The sequence below is a fragment of the Oryza sativa genome, chromosome 1 (genome assembly GCF_034140825.1).
Source record: "Oryza sativa Japonica Group chromosome 1, ASM3414082v1".
NCBI lineage: Eukaryota > Viridiplantae > Streptophyta > Magnoliopsida > Poales > Poaceae > Oryza > Oryza sativa.
Window position 1 is genome coordinate 10,610,528 of NC_089035.1, and position 25,400 is coordinate 10,635,927.

Genomic DNA, 25,400 nt, shown 5'->3' on the forward strand with positions numbered 1-25,400 from the left:
TGGCTATTGCCGGAGAACGGATCTAGGTGGTAGGATTGGAGTATCGCCGCCGCCTCCCCTCCTTGTTGCTAAGCCGCTGCTGGCTCTCCTCTTCATCAGACCGGGAGAGGAGCCAAGCCACTGCCTTACCTCCTTGTCGCGGCCGACGCCTCTCCTCCTTGGAAAAAGTACGAATTACCGCCCCCCAACTATCACGGTCGACCGAATTACCCCCCTAGACTCAAATACCAGACATTTTACACCCTAAACTATTTATACCGGACTAATGAATCCCCTGAACAGGCTTTGACTTGAGCTAGCACACGTGGAGCCAACGTGGCAGACTACTCAGCAAAAAAATAAATAAATTAAAAACCCATGGGCCCACCTGCCATCCCTCTCTTCAACCCAACATATCCCAGCCCCCCTGCTCTCTCTCTCTCTCTTGCGCGCACACGGGCGGCCAGCGGTGGAGGTGGGCGGAGCTCGCTCGAGCGCACAGGCGTCCAGCGGCGGAGGTGGGTGGAGCTCGCTCGCGCGGCTGGGGGCAGAGGCTGAGGCAAGCCGGTTCCCCCAAATCCAGCCGCCGCCGCCGCCGCCCGGGGTGGCGGCGCGGGCTCGGGTGGTGGGCGGCGGCACGGGGACAGGCGAATGGCGACGGCGCAGGGGCGGGCGGTGTGCAGGGTCGGCGACAGCTAGCTTCATCGCGGCGTCGTGGTTGCGGAGCAGGAGGAGGAGCCTGTCGCAGCAGTCCAGGAGCTCCCACTCGGCAGAGGCCCAGCCGCCATCGGGGAGGAACGAAGCCAAAGGCAGAGGCGGAGGTGGCGGAGAGGAAGACCGGAGGCATGCGGCCCAGGACGACAAAGAGGAAGCTGAGGAGGTGCGGGGGAGATGTCTAGTGGTGAGCACGGAAGTGGCAGAGGAAGCCGGCATCGCGGGCCGCACAGAGGAAGGATCTGCCCGCGAGCGTGGCACGCACCAACGCGGCTTGAGAAGGGAAGCGGAGGAGGATCTCGCGAAGGAGGTCGTGCCGAGCACCTTGATGCCGCCCGTTGCCGGCCCTCCCCACGCCACCGCCCCCCGCCTGCCCTCCCGCGCCGACCGCCTGCGCTGCCGCCTCCCGCCAGCACTCGCGCGTCGCCACACCCCGCCTGCCCTCGTGTGCTGTCCGCGCGCGTGACTGCTTATCGCCGGCCCTCGCGCGCCGACTGCCTGCGCCGTCGGACCCCGCCTACCCTTGCTCACCAATGGCTCGCACCGCTCAACCTGCGCCCGTGCGACCGCGCCTGACGAGTGACGACGCTAGAGAGAGGGGGAAGAGGAAAAAGGAGGAGATGAGAGAGTATGACAGGTGGGACCCACCATGTTAAAAAAAAAGAAAATGTGACTAGGTTGCCACGCATACGCCACGTAGGACAAAAGCGCTCTGGATTGGGTCGAGGGGGATTATTCGTCTGGTATTGAAAGTTCAGGGTGAGTGATGTCTGGTTTTCGGGTTCAGGGGGAAATTCGGCCGACCACGATAGTTTGGCGAGGTGGGGGGGGTAATTCGTTCTTTTTCCGAAAAATAACTTGGATGCAAGAATTATACATCAAAGTGAAGGAGAAATGAGGTGGTATGCAAAGAAACACACATCTGGCGAATCAAGTGCAAGAATACGGATTGAAGGGCCCACATGTCATGCCAAACCGACCTAAAGTGAGACTAAACAGCTGTGCACCGCCTTAGGAGCCCACAAGTCTGTCACTGGTGAAAGGCGATGGAGAGAAGTAGGGCCACGGGGGTTCGGCCAAACTGCCATAGCCACTTCTCATCATGGCCCTCCACGTGTTGCTTACTGGTTGGCTCCCAATGACGGTTATGGGTGTTTAACCATAACACAACCATCATCAGTCACCTATAAATAGAGCTCATCTCCCTCACTTGTAACACACACCTCTTGGATAGGGATGGCAATTTCCCCGTTGGGGGCGGGGACCCGGCGGGTACCCGCCCCTACCGGGACGGGGATAGGGCGAATTTTCAACCCGCGGGGCTGCAGGGATGGGGCCCCGGAACTATGCGGGGGCGGGGGCAGGGCCACAAGCTCACCTGCGGGTGACCCACGGGCCCTCGGAATATAGGGATCTAAAATATGGCATACAACCCATAATCAAATTTAAGCCCATATAGCCCAATATATATATAGAGATCAGTAAAGAGAAGCCAACCCTAAAATCAATCCCGTGAGTTTGTCACCTAGCCGCCACCAATCTCTATTCTCGTTCCAGTAGTTTTGACTTTTGACGCTATCCCACAAATCACGCAACACATCACACGCCGCATGCTGCTTCCTCACCTCCACAAATCATGCCTCGCGAGTTGGTCCCGCACCATCAAGCAGCAGCGGTCGGCGCTCTTCCACGCTGCTCGTATCGTTGCTCTCACGGACGCCGTCTCCCAATCCTGCAATCCGCCGGCGCCCCATGTCGTTCTCCTACCTCTCTAGCCGTCGGCGCCTGTGCTGTTCTCCTCCTTCTCCGACCGTTCCTCTCCCTTCGACTGCTGCAGGTTCCCCACATCATTATTCCCTTCCTCCACCCGGCTGCTGCAAGTTCCCAACACCATTCTTTCCTTCCTCCGGCCGCTAGCAGTCGCCGCTCGCATCTAGGTGCGGGGACCCGGAAATGGTGCGGCGCCCTGGAGGGGCTGGGGGCAGGGATTGATTTCGCCCCGTTCCTCACTCCGGGCCCAGGGCCGTGTGAACCCGCAAGGATGCGGGGGCGGGGCCGTTCCTATCCAACCCGCACCCGCCCCGTCCCGTTGCCAACCCTACTCTTGGAGTTTGTTGTGTGCTTCACGGAAAGTGAGGTAGGCGGCAAGTGGTGGCAGAGTTTTTATGCACTCTTACGTTCGGGTATGACGTAAGAGTACATAAATGCCATAACCACGCTGGGAGACCAGTAGTGAGTGGTCTCTCAGTAGTGTGTTTGGAACTAAGTCCTATGTTGTAAGCATGTATATGTTAAGTGTATACTGAATATGATTAGTATAAAAGTAAAGATGAATTGTAGTTTTCTGATGCTAATTTCCTACTAGCAGGGGCGAAGCTAGGGGCGGGAGGAGGCCTGGCCTCCCCCAATCAGCAGCCGATTCACCCTACCCCCTAAAACAAAGAAAATTGATACAGCATCACACTTGTGTTGATCGCCTGATCCCCTGAATTAGTTCTGCATCAGCTACGTCATCATTGATATCTAGTTGTGAGATGTGTTAGATTTATATGTGTATGTGTATCCTAAGAAACCATTATCAGTTTGCTAATGACGCATGGCTGCCGTGATAAGTATATATGTATGTGTTTGAGTTTACATATCAGTTTCCACTTTCCTACTAAATTTGTAGACTAAATTTGTAGCTGTAGCTGTAGGTGTGTGTTTTTCTTGCGCTTGAGCCATGATGATTAGGAAACTAATTATACCTATTGCTAATTTTGCTAAGTTTTTTTTTCTAATTACTGTCAATTTATAGACTTTTAGCTCTGATATTTTTTAATCATCTATAGAAAATCTTTAAATTTATATATATTTATACAATTTTTTTATTGTAATCATTTGTTAAGCTGGCCCCCTCATAATTAAATCCTAGCTTTGCCACTACCTACTAAGATATTCTTATAGAGGTGCATCTTCTCATAATTAAATCCTAGCTTTGCCACTACCTACTAAGATATTCTTATAGAGGTGCATCTTCTGTGTGTCCACTACCTATTAATTATTATCCTAACTCATGTTTGAACTATGGTGAATTAATTATAAGTTAATTAAGGAGATATAATAAACATATCTTTATGCCGTCACCTTCTCTGCGAAAATATAAATATGATACCCTTGGAAATATTCATGGGTAAAATGTTATAGCGGTATCCGTGCGCTTGTGGATTTATCTATGAATGTAAGGAATAACAACAGAGCTAAAACCATGAAATCGAGGTGTCCTAGAGCAAAATTTACCTTATATGTACTAGCCGTCAACCCATGCATCGCCCACCAGTTACATGGCTTTTTGTCTATATTATAAATATTTGTAAATTTAATGGTATGCATAATATGTTAATTATTTCCACATTATAGAAGCTTATAGATTGAAAAAAGAAAGTGACTGATCAATTAGAACTAGAGGTGGGTAACAAACTAGCTCGGCTCGTTTGAGCTTGTTATCTTAACAAGTTAGCTCAGTATAACGAGCTAGCACAGCTCTACTCGTTAACCTTAACAAGCTAATATAATAACTCAGCTTGGTCACGACCTAACCTGTTAAGCTAGTTGGACTCGTTAATGCATGTATAACATTTTTATAATTTATTTTTTTATCATATATTAATATAGTAACAAAAACTAAACAATAAAGAACTTACAAAATACAAATAGTTTTGATATAACTAAATGGCTAAACACTAGTTAAAACGTAACAAGTACTATACGTAAAAATGGTGTTCCTTTTAACTAACGAGCTAATAAACTAGTAGTTCGCGAGCTGGCTCAATAGTTATGCTCACGAGTTAAATTATGAGTACGAGTTCGACCGAGCTAAGCCAAGCTTGCTTTGAGCCTAATTAGGGGTGGAAAAATCTCAAAGTGGCTCGAAGTATTTTGGAAAACAAAATCATACTCAAAGGAATTCTCATATAGGGAGTGTAATTGGTACATGTACAAATTAATTAAAGAAGCGAAATTTTTATTTCGGTTGTAGTGTACGTACGTTGCTCAGAGCACATCAAAATTTGATGATATGTCCGCGCGAAGTAAGATTGGTTGACAGTTTTTTACACTGTACACAGCGGTTAATCAAAATTAAAGTGCACATCAAATATTTGATGATGTCTACGCAAAGTTATTAAACTTTGGTTGCTTCATTCGGTCGATGGTAGGCACATAACTAATCATGCCGTTTAATTAGGTGCCTGCCTAGCTTAGCTATATACGTAAAGAAGTACTGTGTGCATTTCTTTTTCTGGACAGATCAGTGTCACCTGAGTTCAGTTTTAGCTAACCCTAACACGTGTAGCCTACTAGCCATGCAGTACTTTAGATAACCCTGCGTCACCTAAATTTGACATGCAAATACTAATAAAGGTGAGAAATATAAGTTCCAAAATTAATTTTGTATCGAATGATATATACGATATATATATAATGACGAACGATGTGATTGTTAATCGATCAGCGCGTGTCAACATGATCAGGCCGGGTGTATATATCTGCCGGCTTCGCTGGATCCACCACCGACAAAGGATATTTTGTCTGTATATAGTGGTAGTTGGAGGGCACAGCAGCATTAGTTGAATTTCATTAATCAATATACAGATCGAAATAGGAGCAGTATTAATCAATATACAGAAATAGGAGCACGGCATATGATTTCACCTATAAAAATATATTACATCGATTTAATGTTTTTATAGGTGAAATCATAGACCGTCCACCGTAGCGTTTTAATGTTTTTCTTGCATTTATATGTATTGTTGAAGAGAAACTATTTGATTCCAGGAATTGCATCCATCTCTGCCGCAGTTTCTCGCTCTCAATACAAATTTAAAATTTATATAAAAAAAATTAAATCAGTAGAGCTGAGACTCAAGTGAGCTAACCAGTGTGCTGACAAAAACACTTTACCAGCTGGTTCCTAAGGTGCTAAACTGATCTCAGTGTCATCTTCTAATTAACTATAGCATGCAGTACGTACCTGTCCATCTGAAGTGATTGTCAAGTACACGCTTCAAGTACATGGGTCAAAATTCTTTGTTTTTTTTAAGGGAGAATTCCATGCATGGGTTTAGATGCACAAAATTATGGCCGTGTTTAGTTTCCCCCTATTCCTAACTTTCCATCACATAATATCACATCAAAACTTTTCTACACATATAAACTTTTAACTTTTTTTCAAACTCCCAATTTTCTTCAAACTTCCAACTTTTTTCAGAACTAAATACACCCTATAACTATCCGAATATTGCGGTTTATATATATTGATACGGGTTGTATTTGAAGCTAATCACGATCGAGGAGAAACAAATGAAGCAACAACCAAATAGAAAAATTATGCTATCGAAAGGTTATTCTTGGGTGTTGTTTAATTAAATCTAAATTCATTTTGCTAGTTGATCAGTACGTCTGGCAAACTGCAGCAATTTTAATTGATGAAAACGCCGGTTAGCTATAGCTACACAATTTAAAAATTGTATACAAATGTTCGTGATTTGATTCAAAACTTTGTCTGCAACAGAATATGGGGACTGGGGTAATTTTATAGTTCTATGATAAACAAGATGTTATTACTGTTGTTTCGTGAAATGTTAAACAAGATGTTATTTCTGAGAAATTTATAGTTGTGGTTTTTTGTGAAATCTCACTTACAAAGTCCCCTAGTTAATACATATAGAATTTTTCAAAAATATCTAGCCTTATCTTTTGGCTTATGCTTATACTTATAAGCCAAAATTTAAATTTTTAACCTTAAATTTGGAGTTAAATTTGAGGTTTTTTCATCATATTTTATTTTTCAGCCTTTGCTTTTACAAATTATTTTGCCATCAACCTTAATAAACGAAACGATGGCCTCAATCATGTGTATCAGTTCTCAATGGAAGCAATATTGCTTTTTGTGTTTTCAGATTGACCATCTAGTAGTAGGCTATGTTCTCCCCCCCCCCCACACCTTTCCCAACTTGCCTTTCTCGTGTTCCGTACACATATTTTTTTAAACTGCTAAACGGACTATTTTTTTTAAAATGTTTTTTACAAAAGTTACTTTAAAAAAATCATATTAATCTTTTTTTAAAAAAATAATAAATATTAATTAATCATTAAAAAAAATATGTCGCTTCGTTTTACGTGCACGGGAGGTGAGGTAGCCTCCCGAACGCAGCCTTACAGTCCATGTCAATGGTTGAGATATCCCTTGCCAAGAAAAATTAGATAGAATCATAGAACCCAAGTATTTGGCTGCGGGTAGAGATCTTGATAGCTACTCCCTCCGTCCCATAACAAACCTAGTACTGGATGTGACACATCCTAGTACTACGAATCTGGACATATCTTTGTCCAGATTTATTTAGTAGAATGTGCCACATCCCGTCCTAGATTTATTTTTTCTGGACGGATGGAGTACTCCTCCTATTTCAAGATATAACCATTTTTAGTATTTAAAATTATACCAATATCTTTTCTCCTCGATCTCAATATCTCCTAAACAATCGAAATATTAATACTTACATTTTGGAATGGGGTAGCTAATTATGCAAACACCATCACGTCACGAGTGTCTTCTTCGAACACGACGATCACTGGTTAGTTCCAACAACTTTTGAAAATATTCACTTGCATTGACCAAAATATTCCATGGGTTCGTTGTTCGTATAAACAAAAATTAATGGGTTGGCCCAATCAAGTTAATTATCACTCCCGGTCAAGCACAAAAGTACAACTGAAGAGATCAACTAAACTACGCAAGCTTGTATATGTCGTGCTAAGAGGCAATCAATCATGCAGGATCATGACAAAAAAAACACAACTACTTTCCCATAAAAAACCAATCTATTTCTAGATGTAATATATTATAGTACTACGAATCTATCCAGATTCGTTGTATTAAAATATGTCACGTCCAGTATTAGATTCATTTTTTTAGGACGGAGGGAGTAATCGGTTAATTTATTGCTTTCAATTATTAATTTGTTTGGTCAATCAGGACGACGTACGACAGTACGTACTACTAATTAAGCACCATTAGTTGTAGGTGATACCTACATAAGCGTATTTTAGTTTGGAATGTGTTATTTGGATGTCTAACATTGGGCTTGGATAGCTAGTTTTACAAGGGAAAATTTGTTCCAAAGGACAATATACTATTACAAACGGCTTGATTGCTCTCTCCAACCGTCTGTAGTACTAATCAATCAGCAAAACCGAAATACCCAGGTTTGTAGTACTGCAAATTCATCAACAAAATGGATATATCCGGGTTCAGCCTATTCTATCGTCGATGGTAGAATAAAACTATACCCGAATTATCGTATATAAAACCAAACAGTCTACTACAAAATATCGGCCTTAATTACCCACTGGACAATACTTGAACAAGCAGAAGGTTAGAATAAATTCTTCCCGACTTTTCTCCGTTGGGAGGAAAAAAAAATTGTAATATCCTTTTACCAAAAGTTGGCAATCGCTGCATAGTGAGAAGACTCGTATATTCCATCCGCGTTTTTCATGCAGGGAGGTGGAGTTTCAAACTGCCGATCAACACAGCTAGTCGGGCAAGAAAGATGAACGTTGAAGACGAGAATCTGTTAGGTAATTAGTCAAACAACTGTTCCCAAACAACCGACTAGTTGTTTGATTAACTAAGTTTACAAAAGCCAATATATATAGTCTGGCCAGAAGTTGGACACTAACAAGCTTTTTTCGACCTTCATTGGTTACCTACTAATTAATTAAATAACAAGTGACCAGCCTGTTGGTGGAATAGCTCCCTAATTTTGAAATGTCCTTAGCTAAGAAGTCATCTTCCTGTCCAAAAAAAGATAAGTTATGAAGTCTCTTCATGTGAAATGTTTTCTTTCGTTTTACTATTGATGTTTAATTATCAAGTAAATGCTCGCAAAGAGATCGATCGATGCAGACGTGTGGTTGGTAAGGGATGGAATCCCCTCTCCTGCAATACTATACGCCCATTACTTTTTTAGAACCTTATGACTTCTGACGTGGGCTCTCGATTAATTTGATCCTCTGATCACAATCGATCATATCTTAATTAAATTTGGATAAGGGGGTGACCGTTACAACCTATCTACTCCACAAATTAACTATTGAAACTATGGCTGAACATCATAATAAGTAACTAACTAAATCATATCGCCGCCCATTGCCCCGCGCACGCTCACTCTCTCCTTTTTCTTTTCAAAGATTCCTATTTACATGTGCCAACTCTACTATATTTCTATATAAGACAAATTTGTTATAAATTTAATTTGTTAGTGGACATTATAAAAACTTATCGTGACTAGAGGACACTCAAATAGTGGTAGTTTACTGCAGAATATTTTCGAACCAATTAAAGAGAATTTTTTTTAAAGAAAAACTCCCGGGGCCACGAGCTTCTAACATGACAGAAATTTGCATATAGTTGCTCCCGAGCAAACAAATTCGCTCTTGCCTCTACGATATTGGCCGCACGAGCATGCTTCATGCCCATGAACTTACACCATGTGTGGGCCAAGCATATTAGAAGGTTAGTGGAAGTTCCTCCAGAAAATTTTGTATATTAAGTTTTTTTATATACCTTTTAATTATGTTGGAAATTTTTTTAATAAAAAGTTTTAGTTTTGAATTCGTAATAGAATTTCTTATAGGAAGTTCTAATCCATTGTCAAGACGAGTCTCTTGTACAATGTTTTAAGATCTCTAAAATAAAATTTATTTAATAAAATAATTACTCCAAAAGTAATAATATAAGTACAATAGTTATTTCTTTACCAAACTCTTTTAATATATGCATACTAGGGGCGGAGCCGAAATCCGGCCACTGCACCTCGGGCAGGTTCCCAGGCTCCGCCCCCTACTACACTAGTATATGCCCTGCTAGATTAACAAAGCAATTAGCAAAGTACTAATCAAAACCAAACTAGAAATATACTTTGCTTAGTCCATGCTATATTAATCGATCTAACATCTAATGGCGGTTTTTCTCTAGTAGTAAATTACAGCTAGGCGTTGTCACTTTTACGTGTGTGGATGCATGTTACCTCGTTAGACTTGATCAGGCTTAAGAAAATTTATATATCCGCCACTGTGCATACAATTATACTCCCTCCGTTTCTAAGATATTTGGCACCGTTAAATTTTTAGCATATGTTTAACCGTTCGTCTTATTTAAAATCTTTTGTAAAATATGTAAAACTATATGTATACATATAAGTATATTTAACAATGAATCAAATCATAGGAAAATAATTAATAATTACTTAAATTTTTTTAAATAAGACAAATGGTCAAACATATTTTAAAAAGTTAACGGCGTCAAATATTTAGAAACGGAGGGATTATATACCAACAATCTGTGAGCAATAGTCGTGAGAACACATTCGCATGACGTGCACAAACACGTGCTTGGACGTGACCCCAAACTATCCTAACATAGAGAGAGAGAGAGAGAGATTTTTGCCCTGTTTTCACACTCGTCAAACAAGCTGCCACACGTACACCATTTCTATGTTGTTTTACAAGTTGCGGTATTACATCGCATTCCATCGATCGGCCTATACAATTTGCTATTTCAAAATTTACACCACATAATCATTCCACATTGGCATTAACATATAAGCCAATTTGCAAAACCTGCTGCATGTACCGACTCATGGTTAGATGGAACTGAACAAGCAACTGGTCAGGATTCAGGAGGACAAGGAAAAAGCATGTACACAACCAAAATCGTGCGGACATTTTTCCTACGATATGTCGATTGATCGACGCGTACATCCCACCAAAGGTTTCCGGCCGGACGGACGCAGCAGGTGAACTTATTGTGGGATTTTTCTTTTTCTTTTGCGAGTAAGGTGCACTGACCCCTGTAGATCTCGATGAACAGAGATCTTGCTTTGCTAGACTAGCTAGCTCCGATCATCAGACAAGCAGTCGATTAAAGTTGACCAGTCCCATCTCGATGTGTCGCCCTTGATCGGCTTGCAGGTCAAGTTGCAATGGCACGCACGACAGGACGCATGCACTTTCTCATAAAATATTATGTAATAACTTACACCTAGAGCTCCATAATAAGTTCACTGTGGGTTTTTATGTCCAAAGTTTGACTTACACCCTGAGTACTATCTACTGGTCTTATTTCAAAATTTAGTGCTCTCTCCGTCCCTAGATATTTGACGCTGTTGATTTTTTTAAACATGTTTGACCGTTCGTCTTATTCAAAAGATTTAAGTAATTATTTATTTTTTTTCCTATCATTTGATTCATTGTTAAATATATTTTTATGTATACATATAGTTCTACATATTTTAGAAAAGTTTTTGAATAAGACAAACGGTCAAACATATTTAAAAAAGTCAATGGCGTCAAATATTTAGGGACGGAGGGAGTATAAATAAAAAAATATAAATCAGGTTTACAATAATAAAATTAATAGTTCAAATCCTAGCGTGGTCGGGGTGGAGTTGTAGTGCATGACTCCACCCAAAGTTAATATCATGGTGCTCACAAATATTACGTAGATGTATGTAGACTTTCAACAGGATTTTAATGGGATATAAAACTGGTTTCCGTCTCTTTTAGCGTATGTTAGAAGGCACATTGGTGGCTGTGTATGTTGCATTAGATGTATAGTGGTGCATGTGTATCTCCCGTGTAATCGAAAAAAGAGTATTTATACTTGTTCTTTTTAATTGAAGAGTGAATTTCACTTTGAGCCACCTTTGTTACCAATGTTTCACTTTGGATCACCCTTTAATCAATGTTTTCAGTTTGGAAATTTACTTTTTATTGAGTAAATTTTACTTTGGACTACCCTTTAACCAATATTTTCACTTTGCAATGTGTAATCTTACCTTTGTTTCACTTTTGACTATCCGACTCTTTTTTCAAGCATATATTAAAATAAACTAGTTTCTACTTGTTAATGAACCCATATCTGTACTTAGAGTACTATTGCTTTGACATAAGGTACAAGTTGATGCAAATGGATAAAATAGTTGACGATGGTCTAAAGTGAAACAAAGATAAAACTATTCGGTCTAAAGTGAAAATGCTGATTAAAGGGTGGTCTAGAGTGAAATACTGATAATAAAAGGTGGGAAATTTACTCTTTATTCAATGAAATGAATGGTTATTGTTTAAACAGTCCTTGGAATATTGGGCTGCTCGCATAGTCGCATGGCTGCATCCCAGCGGGGGCCTGTCTCCCGGACCACATAGTGTGACCGTGTGACGGCAACACTGCGGCCGATCGGGAGGCCGTTACGTTGCAGCGATCGAGCCAGCCGTTTTGCAAACTGATGGATCGCGGATTCACGGGATCAGCAATTCAGCATAGCCCACGAAGGAAAAAGTACACCGAAGGTCCCTCAACTTGTCATCGGGATTAAAAAACGTCCTCGAACCACAAAACCAGATATGTGAGGTCCCTTAACTATACAAAACCAGTCACAATAGGTCCCTCGGCGGTTTTAATCCCGGTTTTGTCCTACGTGACTGCTGAGTTAGCGTGGGACCCACGTGGGCCCCACATGTCAGCCTCCTATTTCTTTCCCCTCTTCTCTCCTTTCCTCTTGTCTCTCTCACTCTCCCTCCTCGTCGTGCTCAGCTCCTACCGCCACCGGTCCGGCCACCCGGCGCTCCGCCTCTTCGTCTGGGCGGCCTCCATGCTCTTCCTCCTACTCGTCTCCTACGTTGTCTCCGCCGCCGCCAAGTGGGACGCCGCGCGCGTCCCGCTGCTCTTCGCCTGGATTGTCTTCCTCCAGATGCTGCAGAACACCATCGACACTACCCGCTCGTCCTTGTCCACGATCGGCAATGGCAGCGGCAATAGCAAGTTCAGGCCGACGGACCGGGTAACAGCTGTTTCATGTAGTCGGAGATGAGGTAGGCGTTAAGGCCGACGGCGAACGAGTTCTTGGCGAGCTCGGCGGCGACGAGCCGGTGGACGAGCTTGGCGAGGTTGAGCACCCCGGTGAGCTGCGGGCTCCCGGCGGTGCCGTCGCTGCTGACGATGAGGAACGCCACCCAGCCCATCCTCACCAGCTACTCAACGGAGGGCCTGAATTTGCTACTGCCGTTGCCATTGCTGCTCGTGGATGAGGACAAGCGGGCGGTGTCGATGGTGTTCCGCAGCATCTGGAGGAAGACAGTCCAGGCGAAGAGGAGCGGGACACGCGCGGCATCCCACTTGGCGGCGGCGGAGACGGTGTTGGAGACGAGCGGGAGGAAGAGCGTGGAGGCCGCCTAGACGAAGAGGCGAAGCACCGGGTGGCCGGAGCGGCGGCGGTAGGAGCTGAGCATGATGAGGAGGGCAAGTGAGAGAGAGAAGAGGGGAAAGAAAGAGGAGGCTGACATGTGGGGCCCATGTGGGTCCCACGCTGACTCAGTAGAGGGGCAAGTGAGAGAGAGAAGAGGGGAAAGAAAGAGGAGGCTGACATGTGGGGCCCATGTGGGTCCCACGCTGACTCAGTAGCCACGTAGGACAAAACCGGGATCAAAACCGCCGAGGGACCTATTGTGACCCGTTTTGGTATAGCAACCACCGTAAGGAAAAGGTCCCCTTAAGCTCTCTCAAATATAGGTCGAGTTTGATTTGCTTCCTCTAGCCTCAGATATAATCATATAGAGGGTCCTCCAACTTTTAAAACCAGGGTAAATAAAGTTCCGTGATAGGATTGTTAGTTGTTTTTGCCTGACGTGGCACTCCAATCTATTATTATATACTAAAAGTCCATTAAACTTCCTACAAACGCTCTCAAGTTGCCACGTGGCGCTCTAGTAAATTAGAGAAAATCCTAGAAATTCTAAGAAAAAACAAAACATCTCCCCCTTAATTTTCACTTAAATTGGTGGGTCCAATATTATACACCCTTAGATGAAATTGATCACAAAACAAACAAAATACTATTGGTCCCACCTCTCCTGTTTCTTCCGTGCATAAGTCACGTACGTACACACCCGTACGTACATGGGTATGTAGTACGTATGGCTCCATCCATTTTTTTCTTTTTTCTTCTTTTTTCCATTTATATAATTGATATATATATATTTAAAAATTTTGCAAACATAGAATATACCATCATATAACTCTTGATAAACACAGGTAACTAAATTTGCTCTACAATCTTTGAAAATAAAATTTACACCATTATACGTTTACCCATTAAATCAATAATGTAGGATAATTTTCACTTAAACCGGTGTAATCATTACTTTGTACTATTATTTTCAAATAATGCACTATTTTAAAATAAAGTTTACATAATTATATTGTGTACCTATATTAACTAATTTATATGTGCACTTAAATGGATGGATCTATTATTTAAATCATCGGATCTATTTTTTATTACTTTTGACTATTATTCTCAAATATGTTTTAAAATAAAGTCTACACCATTATATTGTGTACCCATTAAATTAACAATTTAAAATTTATATTAACTAATTTACATTTACACTAGAACCGGTGAACCTATTATTTAAATCATCGGATCTATTGTTAATAAATAAGTGTCCGAAGTTCTCCCTTTTTGGCCTGCTGCACAATGCACGTTTGCACCTTTGCCTTTCGCACATGTGACAAAGCGGCATCTAAGGTGATCACAACCGCTACAACGCTACCGCTTTGCCACATATCAATTCATATATGGAGATAATTAATTTTGTTAATAACATGAAATGAAAATTAAAGGTGTGATGCAGCGAGAGAAGAATTAAGCACCGTGGGTTGAGTTTTTCCAACACTTAGCTCTATTTAAGCTGAAACCGAAAGTTGAGTACATAATAGTTATAATGTATTGTGTTATGTTGTATTTGGTCTTTGTATTATTTGTTCGTACAGTTGAAAGAAATCATTATGTTATAAATTTGAGCACAATATTAATGAATATCAATAGAACTCTTACTAGGATAAGAGTGTTATAAGGGAGTGTAACGCCCTATTTTATTCCTGATTCCATCTTTTGGATTTTTGTTTGTACGCTCCACGCTTTCCAAGTTTCTAAATGGTGCTTTTTTAAAAAAACTTTGTAACTTTTTAGAAGTTAATTCATTCATTTATAATCTCAAATAGCTATCACATAAATCAGATAAATCATCAATTTCAGTTGTCGTAAACCCTAAGTAGTATACATTTTTTTCATGCGAGTCATGGTGATCAGTAAATTGGTGATCAACGTATAATCAAAGATCGTAAGATGAATACGATGAACAATTGTTAATAGGTGTCAAAATTAATTGCTATTAATTAGACTTCTAATGGCTTGCTAGCAACATATTTAATTTCTCTCTACATGTATGTAAACATGGACGAAGCTGGAATGAATATTAACATATATCCCATACATATATATTACATGGTTAATATTCTAATCACATGTGGTAAGTCCATTAAAATTTCTTAAAATGCCCCCAAGCTACCATGTGGTGTTCTAGTAAATTAGAAAAAATATTAGAAATTCTAAAAAAACAAAGTATCTATTACTTGATTTTCGTTTAAATCGGTGGGTCCAATATTATAAACCATTAGATTAAATTGATCTTAGAACAAACTAAATATTACGAGGTCCCACCTCTCCACCTTTGGTAGGCACCTATGTACGTGGGTACCTACGCTTCCCCTCCCCATTTTCATTTTTCCCTTTCTTCTTTTCTCCATGTATACGCTTCCCTCCCTTTCTTATTATATCATGCGCCTTCATGAGACAATTTAATCGCAAGAATTTTGAGTATCTTGATCTCGCATTTTTCATTTGTAGCCATACTACAAGCAATAGTTTATTATTTACTCGAGAAAAAAACATGATTCAAAAGTCGTAAAAGTCGTAAGTACTTAATCCATCTCCTACTCAAAAGTTTGTGAATAGATTTTTAAGATATCTTAAGAAAAATAGAACCCTTAAATTATTATAAAATTAATACAAAATAACAGTATCCGAACTTTAGTTTTCCCTTAATCTATCAGACAAAATTTTTGAACAAAGAAAACAAATCTTACCTTTCAATAATACAAGTGCCCGCGCATACGCGCGGGTCACCTTCCTAGTTAATAAGTTAAAGACACTATGGAGCCCACATGTCAATGAAGCATGTCTTCCTTCCCTATCCTCTCTCTCCTCTCTCCTTTCTCCGGTTCTCCCCACAACGAGTCAATGGCGGTAGCGGCCAGCGAGGAAGGAAAGCAGCGACAGTAGCTAAGCAAGGAGGGAGCTGCAACAACGGAGGAGAGGACAGAGTCGAGGAAGCTATAGTGAGCTCGAGGTTGCGAATCCCGTCCGCCATAAGGTGCTGGTGCGGCCGGCGAGGAATGCAGCCCACTGATATACACGCCCCACTACCGTCCCTCGCCTCGTCGGGATGCTCCACAACAGAGGTCGTCGTCTCCAACTGCGTATCCCCTTTCCACCGACAGACTCACTAGCTACCACGACATCGACAACGTACGGGAGTCATACGTTGAAGCGGAGTGCGCCGAGGTGGTGCCCTCTTCGCTGGACAATGGCCCCACTATCTCCAATCAAATCCTCGTCCGATGCTCCACGCACCATCATCGACGCCCCCTCGGGCGCCGCCGCTTGCCGGCGCAACCACCTCCTACTTCTTCCCAAAGCCTACTAGTCCCGCTCTACAAGCGCGCCTGCAAGAAACACCACTACATGAAACGCTGCCACCACCAGCGCCCAGCTCCGTCCGGCTCGTCATCGGTGATGCAGGCCCCCTAGCCCCTCCAGTCGTCCAGCGGCTCTTGTCCCCGCTTCGGGAGACCGTCACGACCGCAAGAATCAAGAAAAAGGAAGTCCGATTTTTTTTAATCTAACCACATGCGACCTCATAATTCCAAATGTGAGCATGTATTGTCCTGAATTCTGTTTCTAATCAAACTAGCTGGCAGGCACAAAGCAAATGATCCATTAACATGTTTCGCTAGTATTACAATTACCCTTTGTTGATGCAGCTTCTATGTGAAACAAATCAAGATTTATTAGCACACATAATATTATGATTTCGATGATCCAAGCAGATGGATTATATTTCAACCGACCGCTACAGTTCCAATTTTCAAAACGAAAACAACATCCAAGTCAAATATGGATTAAGAAAAAAAAAAAAGACGAAGAAAGCTCGAGACTAACGGCATGACGGCACGGTGCCCTATCTCGTAATGGTTGATCCAACCAATTGCAAATGGTAATAAGATTTTCTTTTCTGACGACAAACAATCAATTAGACCTAAACAAGTCGCTACGAGCTAGTGATTTGTCCAATGATCAGCAGCCATTAGTTTGTTATATTTCGTTTGACATTAAGTCTGATGGAAGACCACTGCACACACACATGTGGGCTTCTTGATTAAAAATAGAACTCCATCCATTACCTACTCATATTTGGAATTAGAAGGTTGCATGTGCTTAGATGTGAAAATTTCGGAAAGGAAGTGGAAAAAAAAGTGTAGAAAGAGAGGTGAAGAGGGAAGAGAGGTTTCTCGCTGAAATATACGACCATCACATTTTTATTTATTTATTTTAACTGAAATGCCACGTAGGATAAACGCACCATTCAAATCGCTTGGGGAAGTAAATTGAATTGGTTTTAATAGTTTGGGTATCGTCTTTTTTGGGTTCAGGGACGCTAATCAAACTGGGGCTATAATTAGGGGATGAAGAGTGTGAACTTAGGTCTGTTTTGGATTAGTGCCAAAAACGTGCCCTACCAATACTTTGGTAGTTTGAACAGTGTATCTGGTGATTTTGGTTTGAAGCCAAATCATTGGCATTGCCAATGCCCAATTTGATATTTTCTATATTCTACTCAATGCTTGGTTCTAAATTGGCCTCAAACCAAATACAACTCTACCCTACCAAAAAATTGGTAGTACCAAAACTTGCCTAGGTTTTGGCACTACCAACATTTTGGTAGGGTATTGAACCAAACAAGCCCTTATTCCACCGTAATATACTGAGCTTTTCAAGGGCGCTGATGGGCCAAAGCCTGATAAGAGCCCATTTGTTTTCTTTTGTAACCAGTCCACTCCAAGCCCAGAAAGTAATTAGCCTAGGCCTAGTTAAAATCGGCAAATGAGCGTGGGCTTTTATCCAGGCCACAGCCGCCGTTGAGTTGAATAAATTGGAAAAGGTTCACTTTAGGTACCTCATATATATGTAGACTTCCAATCACATCCCTTAACCGTAAAATCGAGTATAGATCGTCTCCCAACTTCTACAACCAGTGTAAATCGAGTCTGTCAGTGGTTTTTATAGCGGTTTTGATTGACGAGATGCTCTATACACGGTTTTGCAGTTGTGGGATCCGATTGCAACTCGACCTATACTTTAGGGACCTAACATTAACTTTTCCGAACAGAATTTGAAAGAGCATGCAGTTGAGCATGAAAATAAGCAAGTATTTCCCCATGGGCTATCTTAACCTAAAAAATGGGCCTTAAGAGAATGTTCTTAATTTTCTGAGACAATATAATCCATTTTTGCCACCAAATTAATTATGCCCAGCTCACGGTGGTAGTCGTAAAAGAAACTTACTATACGTGCGAGACTATTTCTTGCGTACAGCTACGGCATTCTCATCTACCTATTGTATACGTGTACACAGAATTGCTTGGTTTGTGTATACAAGTATCCACACAATTAATAATGTTTGCAGCCACATGCAGCAACAACCCAATAAACTAATTAAAGAGTAACATGCTCTCAATATCCTGGCCGGATAAACCTATTTCGGCTGCGACGACATAAAACTATTCCTCATCACAGTAGTACTTTGAGATTCCTAACAAAGCCTGCCCATTATATATCTCCAAGAGATCATGCACTAACCTAAAAATATAGAGGATCATGGCGTACTAGGTATATCCATTATTAGTTTATTATATCACACATCGCATATTCATAATTTCCAACCATGATTACCAAGATAATTAATTAAAGCTACAGACAAAAAATTAAAAGGACGTACCTACCTACCGTGATACATTGATACAGGGATGCACGCAATGGCACGATCGATCGATCGATCGTACGTACGTACCCATATATCGGGCTATACGGTGTGAACGTACGTACTGAAGAATTGATCAGTTCTTCGTTTCGTTCCCTTGCAGCAAAAGCCACTTGATAGCTAGTAGATAGTTCGTCAGTTAGCCGATCACGTGTGCTAGCTAGCTGTCACGGGAGTTTGTGAAAAGAAAATTTTTTGGTGTCACATCGAACGTTTAACTGGATATCGAAAGGTGTTTTCAAACATGAATGAAAAAAATAATTTCATAACTCGCCTGGAAACCACGAGACGAATTTATTAAACCTAATTAATATATCATTAACACAAACTGGTTACTGTGGCACTTATGACTAATTATGAACTAATTAGTCTCAAAAGATTCGTCTCGCGATTCAATACAAACTGTGCAATTAGTTTTTTATTTTATCTAAATTTAATGCTCCATACATGTGTCAAAGATTTGATGTGACCTTTTTTGAAAAAAAAAATTGAGAACTAAACAATAGCAAACTAACTTACCACGCACTTACGCAAACCAACAATTAAACTCTCTTGGGATTGTAGGGCTCGTTGCAGAGATCAAACCGGCAAATCGGTCGTGGAAAGAAAGCGACCGATGAATATATATATATGTGTGTGTGTAGCAAGTGTATATATATGTGCTTATGCGTGTATGATTATTGCATGTATCGCGCGGGAGTATGGACTACGGATTCGGATCCGGAGTTGCAGACAAAGATAAACCCATAAACATATGCATGGCTCGCGATCTGATCGGGGATGGAATAATGCACTTGATATTTTTCTCCGGTCGATTAATTTAATTACTTCCTTTCTCTTTTAGAATATAAGATATTTTGGTTTTTGCTAAATCAAAATTTTAAATTTGAGCAAGTTTATAAAAAATATATAGCAATATTTTCAACACAAAACAAATATATTTATAATTAAATACATATTTAATGAAGAATTTAACGATATTAATTTAATTAGTGGTGTACGTGTATGTTGTTATTTTTCCTATAAATTTAAAGGAAATTTGACTTACTACAACCAAACCAAAACACAAACGGAAGGAGTAGATGGATATATGCATGACCGACCAGCGAATTAATTTGATCCTAGATTATAATTAAGACTACATGAAGGCTAGCTGTTTTTTGGTAATTAAGTTCATATCAACAAGCCATGTGTGCCCCTACAGCTAGCGATTGGCATGAGCACCTCAACCAGTTCTGTCGACCGACCATATGTATATCATCAACATACTAATAGAGTAGTACTCAATATCCTTGTTCAGAGAACCAGGAAATTCGCAACGTGTCTCATGTTTTCTCGACACATTTGACGAAATATCTGCTCTACGCAAATGGGCATGGTCGAGAGCATGCCTGCCATAATTAATGATTTATTGACAACGAAATGGATATATATATATGATGTATAATTAATATGACAGTTACAGAGATTTACAGTAGTACAAGTGTTATCCATGTGAGTACGTATCACTGATGATCGAACATTGAAATCAATGGATTTCAACCAGATTTTCTTCAACCATAGAAATGTCGTAGTAATCGGATATATACACTAGATATTTCGTGAGGATTTGTATGCATGGTGACCGTGCGCTTCTCTGTTCCATTAGGGCATATATTAATTTGGCAAAATTTATTACAGATCCAGAGATCATTGATTCCAGTTTTGGGCTACTTAGAGCAGGTACAATAACAGGCTATAAGCCAGCTATAAACATATTTTAAAAAGATAAAGGAAGAGAGAGAAGAGCAGCGGGCTACAGATCTGTAGCCAGCTGCAGCACGGACGTCAAGACATAATGTGTGTATGACAGGTGGGACCAGGTATTGATAGTATAGTAAACAACTATTGTATGAATTGGCTATAGATGATTTGGAGCTAGTAGTGGGCTATACTATTAAACTTGCTCTTAGGGCAGTCCCAACCCATAGTGTCCATAAGCATTGTTTATGGTGCCATGTTAATAAGACGTCACAATAGAAACTACACTCTACAACCCATGATTTCTTAAAGTGGGCCATTAATAAATACATCATCTCTCTTCTCTACCAATCATATTTATTCTTCATCTATTATGAACACACTATTCTCCCAATGCAAAACTTGATAGTGTCTAGTGCATATAGGTTCTCGTGTTGAAGCTGTGTCTTGCATGAGACCCAGTTTCTTCCTCTCTTCACTCTCTCTCTTAATTAATATAGTGCCACATAAGATAAAAATCCTACATGACAATGTAGTTAATGTCATAGACACCATCCTAGGTGGAGGGTTGAGACTGCCCTTAGTAGCTACTATAGAAGACAGCGTAAAATCATACTATTTATGTTGTACCATACTCAAAATAATTTTGTTGTTTGCTACTCCACACTATGCTCCTGCGGTAAAAAAAAAACACATCACACATGCGATTTTATTATATTTAATTTTAAATACATGTATACAGCTGCCTATTCCCTTAATTATCTGCACCTTCTTTCTCCCCTTATTTCTTTTCCAAACCACCTCACGCCAAGGAGCCCAAATCTGAAGGGTATTTTTTTCTTTTTTTGAAAAAAGAAAATATTACAGATGCATGCTAGCTCACCATGTGCACACTAATTAACCCCTATAAATACACATGCACACTCTACTACCTTTATGAGTATATCTAAAAGATTAGACCAGCATATCTTAAGATTGATAAAGTTATCACGGATGTGTCGCTGGTGCACGACTAATACATTACCTACCATTAAATGAATAATTACTCATAAACGCAAGCACTCGTTCCAAGTTTAGTATGTACTTGAACCCGGATATATGGGTAGGTTATAGCACAAGAAATCCATTGAATTGAGCTACGCTTCCTACGTAAATCCAAAGAGTAAAATTGGAATACTAGTTTGAACCAAATAAAATGTACTTGACCCCAGGTCGAATTAATTATAAACTTTGCTTTACCAAATTGGTCTTGTAATATATAAGTCCATCGGATAAAGTCTCCGTTACACGCTAGACAAATGTCGCCAACACACTTTCCTCCGACTTTTTATCGTAGCGAATGGCCGTGGTACGCAGCTTCGCGAACGATCGATCGTTTGGCTGCACGCATTCGGCTTGCCAAGGATCGGAGACAACTTCCTCCGATCTAGAGGCGCTTTGTCATTTGTCAACACAAGACAAAACAACACGTACGTTGCTACCTCGATCGCATATAAGCACCATGAACTATATATAAGATAATCGATCGATCGATGGATCTGCCCTTTGGAGAATGCGTGTTTCCAACGTAAAAAACGAAACGAAACGTATATACGGTGCCTGAACGATGGTGACTTCTCCTGTAGATTGTCCGGGTTTTCCTGCCGATTAATTATTCTTGTACTTCTTGCTCGCTCGTGCACGCAGAGAACGTGGGGATCGAGTAGTGTTCTCGCAAGCAAGCAAGCTTAAGTCTCGGTGACTTCTTATGCAACTTGACCCGCGAAAATAGAGCTACTGTCCGGCTGGCCAGCTGCCTGCTTGAATATATAATATATGCATAATTAATATATATGGTCATTTTTGTATATATATTTCATGGAACCTACTGGCTGGCTTTTGGCCACTTGGCATGTGATTCTCTCTTTCGAGAGGTTTTACACCCATGCAGCTGCTTAATTAGCATGTTTGGCGTGACGATTTTGATGCACTAGTGTCAACTGTCAAACATGCATGCACCGTACTTATGTGAATGCATGTGTATGAATATGCCGGACCGGTCTGAAGGGTGCCATGAAAATTGGTCTTTATTATTTCCTCTGTTCCATTTTGATAAGTTATTTTAGTTTTATCGTAAGTTAATTTTTTTTTATTTTGATCGAGTTTATAGAAAAAAAACGCTAATATTTACAGTAACAAATAAATGCGCTGACAAGATATATTTTGGGGAAGATTTGATGAAACTAATTTAATGCCATAGATTTTTATGCATTTTTCTATAAACTCAATTTATGTTGAAGAAAATTGGCTTTGATGAAACTAAAATAACCTACAATATGAAAAACGGAGGCAGTAGCAAAGTGTGGAACCTCCCAATGTGGAACCAAAATTAATGTTCTATTCTTTTGTGATTCTCTTTAGGTTTATATTGTTTTTCTAAGTTAGACTCTTTAGTTTTGTTTAATATAGAGTAGTAGTTTGAAAGGATCCAGCAAATTAACTTATGTACGGGTTTTTTTTCGTTAATTTGTACATATTTTTGTGTCCCGTTAGCTATAACTTTTTTTGGGTTTTATTATTTATAATTCATTGTTTTAGTCTTTGTTAAAACTGATAAAATGTAGTAGTTTTTTCTACGTGCTTACATACATAAACAAAACAGAAGACAATGGCAGTATGCATGCAACTTGGATCCGGATCCACAAGGCCAAAAAAAAGGAATTCATCATGATGACAAAGTTTTAGTCAACTTAGCAAATTTTGTCCGAACTAATAGCCTCAATAATTGACCACAAATTAAAATAACCCAGAATATTACTAGCTGATCAGTCCGCGTGTATCAGCTAATTAAGCCCGTCCTGGCCATCATCACGACGACCTGCCCAGAGACACACCGACAGGTAGTACAAAAAGCAGAATTAATGTTAGTTAAACATTAGTAATTATACCGGACTAGTAGGTAGCTAGTTTAGCTAGAGTGGTAATCACAATAACACTTTATATAATGGCACGCATGTGAATCGCCAATCGTGTTACACATGCGCTATATGTGGAGTAGTTACCGACGCCTAATCTTTATCGGGCCATCTTGCATGCATGCTAGCTTGTGGCCGGCTAGCTTGTTGCTACCGGCATATACTCCCTCCGTTTTTTAATAGATGATGCCGTTTACTTTTTCTCACATATTTAACCATTCGTCTTATTCAAATTTTTTTTGCAAATATATAAGATATAAATCAAACTTAAAGTACTATGAGTGAAATAAGAACTCATAACAAAATAAATTATAATTACATAAATTTTTTGAATTAGACGAATGGTCAAACATGTGAGAAAAAATCAACGGTGTTATTTATTAAAAAATAGAGGTAGTATTTTCCACATCTGTCTACCAATCAGAATTTTTATCGTTCAACGTACGCCGTTGGAATGGAGCTAAACAATGGCTTAATCAGGTTCTAACTAAGCTAGTTTCGTGTGTTTCTATATACTTTATATATACCATGCATCAAATTACATCAATATAAATGTGAGAAATGCTAAAATAACTTACATTGTGAAACGGAGGAAGTACTGGTCTACAATTGTACTAACCATGCATGACCGAGATCTGAAAAGGATTATTGAACATACAAGCCATCAACTTAATTAAATAATTAGTAAATGGATTTTAAAATTGTCATTTGCACAAGAAATTGTTTGTCGCCCAAATAGACTTTCTACAAGCGAAATAAAGTGAATGCAATGTATTTCATAAAATCATCTTTTGCCAAGCAAAATTATATTTGTTCTGTTCTAGACAAAATTTATCTAGGTTATATACATAAGATATTTTTTTCCAGAACTGTATTTTATTTGGCAAATTGTAAAATCTGCAAACACGCCAAAAGCCAAAAATGGTAGTATTTGAATTCCAAAAGTTGTCAAATAAATTTAAATTTTTTGGAAAATTCCTGGTTCTACATTACTTAGATAATTATTTTTTGTATAAGCTATAAGAACAACAAAGATTAGTAAAATGAAAATTTAATAATCCTTGTTGCCTAGATTAGTAAAATGAAAATTTAATAATCCTTGTTGCCCTTATAGCCTGCGTATGTGATGACGCTCTCTCTCGTGGTCCGATATTCTAGTGAGGCGATAACTTTCGCTTTGATCGAGTGCGACGTTTTGCGATGTGGATATCAACCAGAACAAGTCCAGAACGCCATGCAATGGCTACACCACAAACGATGTCGTACCAACCGTGACGCGTGGTTGATGATCCCTGCAATGCAAATGAGAGAACACTATAAGAACAAGAAAATATGCAATCTAAATATTGTAAATAGGTGATTAAGCACAAAGAAATAGTTGAGATTAAAGTGGTAAATTTAATCATTTGGCAAATCAGCACACCAAATATTGGGAGCTCTGAATCTATAGTCACCGACTAATCAAGTGAGGACCAGAGACAAGGTGAATGGCACTTAACAAAATTCAACTAAACAAAACCTAATTATTCTGGAGGGTGTACATAGACATTTATAGAGAAAAATAGATCTATGGTTAAGTATTAATTCGTGGAGATGGAGGGAGACACTTCCGAGATGGGCCTAGTTTATTACAAGGTCCAAGGCCAAGTTTGGTTTCAACAACAACACTGTCATGTTTTGATGATTCTTGTTGACTCAAGTTGAATTTGGATATGAGACCAGATACGTTTGAAAGTTGACGAGATAAGCTTTCCATCAAGTCCAAGATCATCTAAATCGGAGTTGGCATGAAGACGCTAGGTCTGTTTGAAGTCAGTATTGTCTCCAGAGGCTGAACTGGATTTCAAAACTCATGAGACTTGAATATCCTATAGATCCTCCATTCATCCAATATATTCTTTAGCAATGTTTTATATTTCTCATGCTTGTTTGTATGTCTATACTTGATGGTTACATCAGAATGTAAATGTG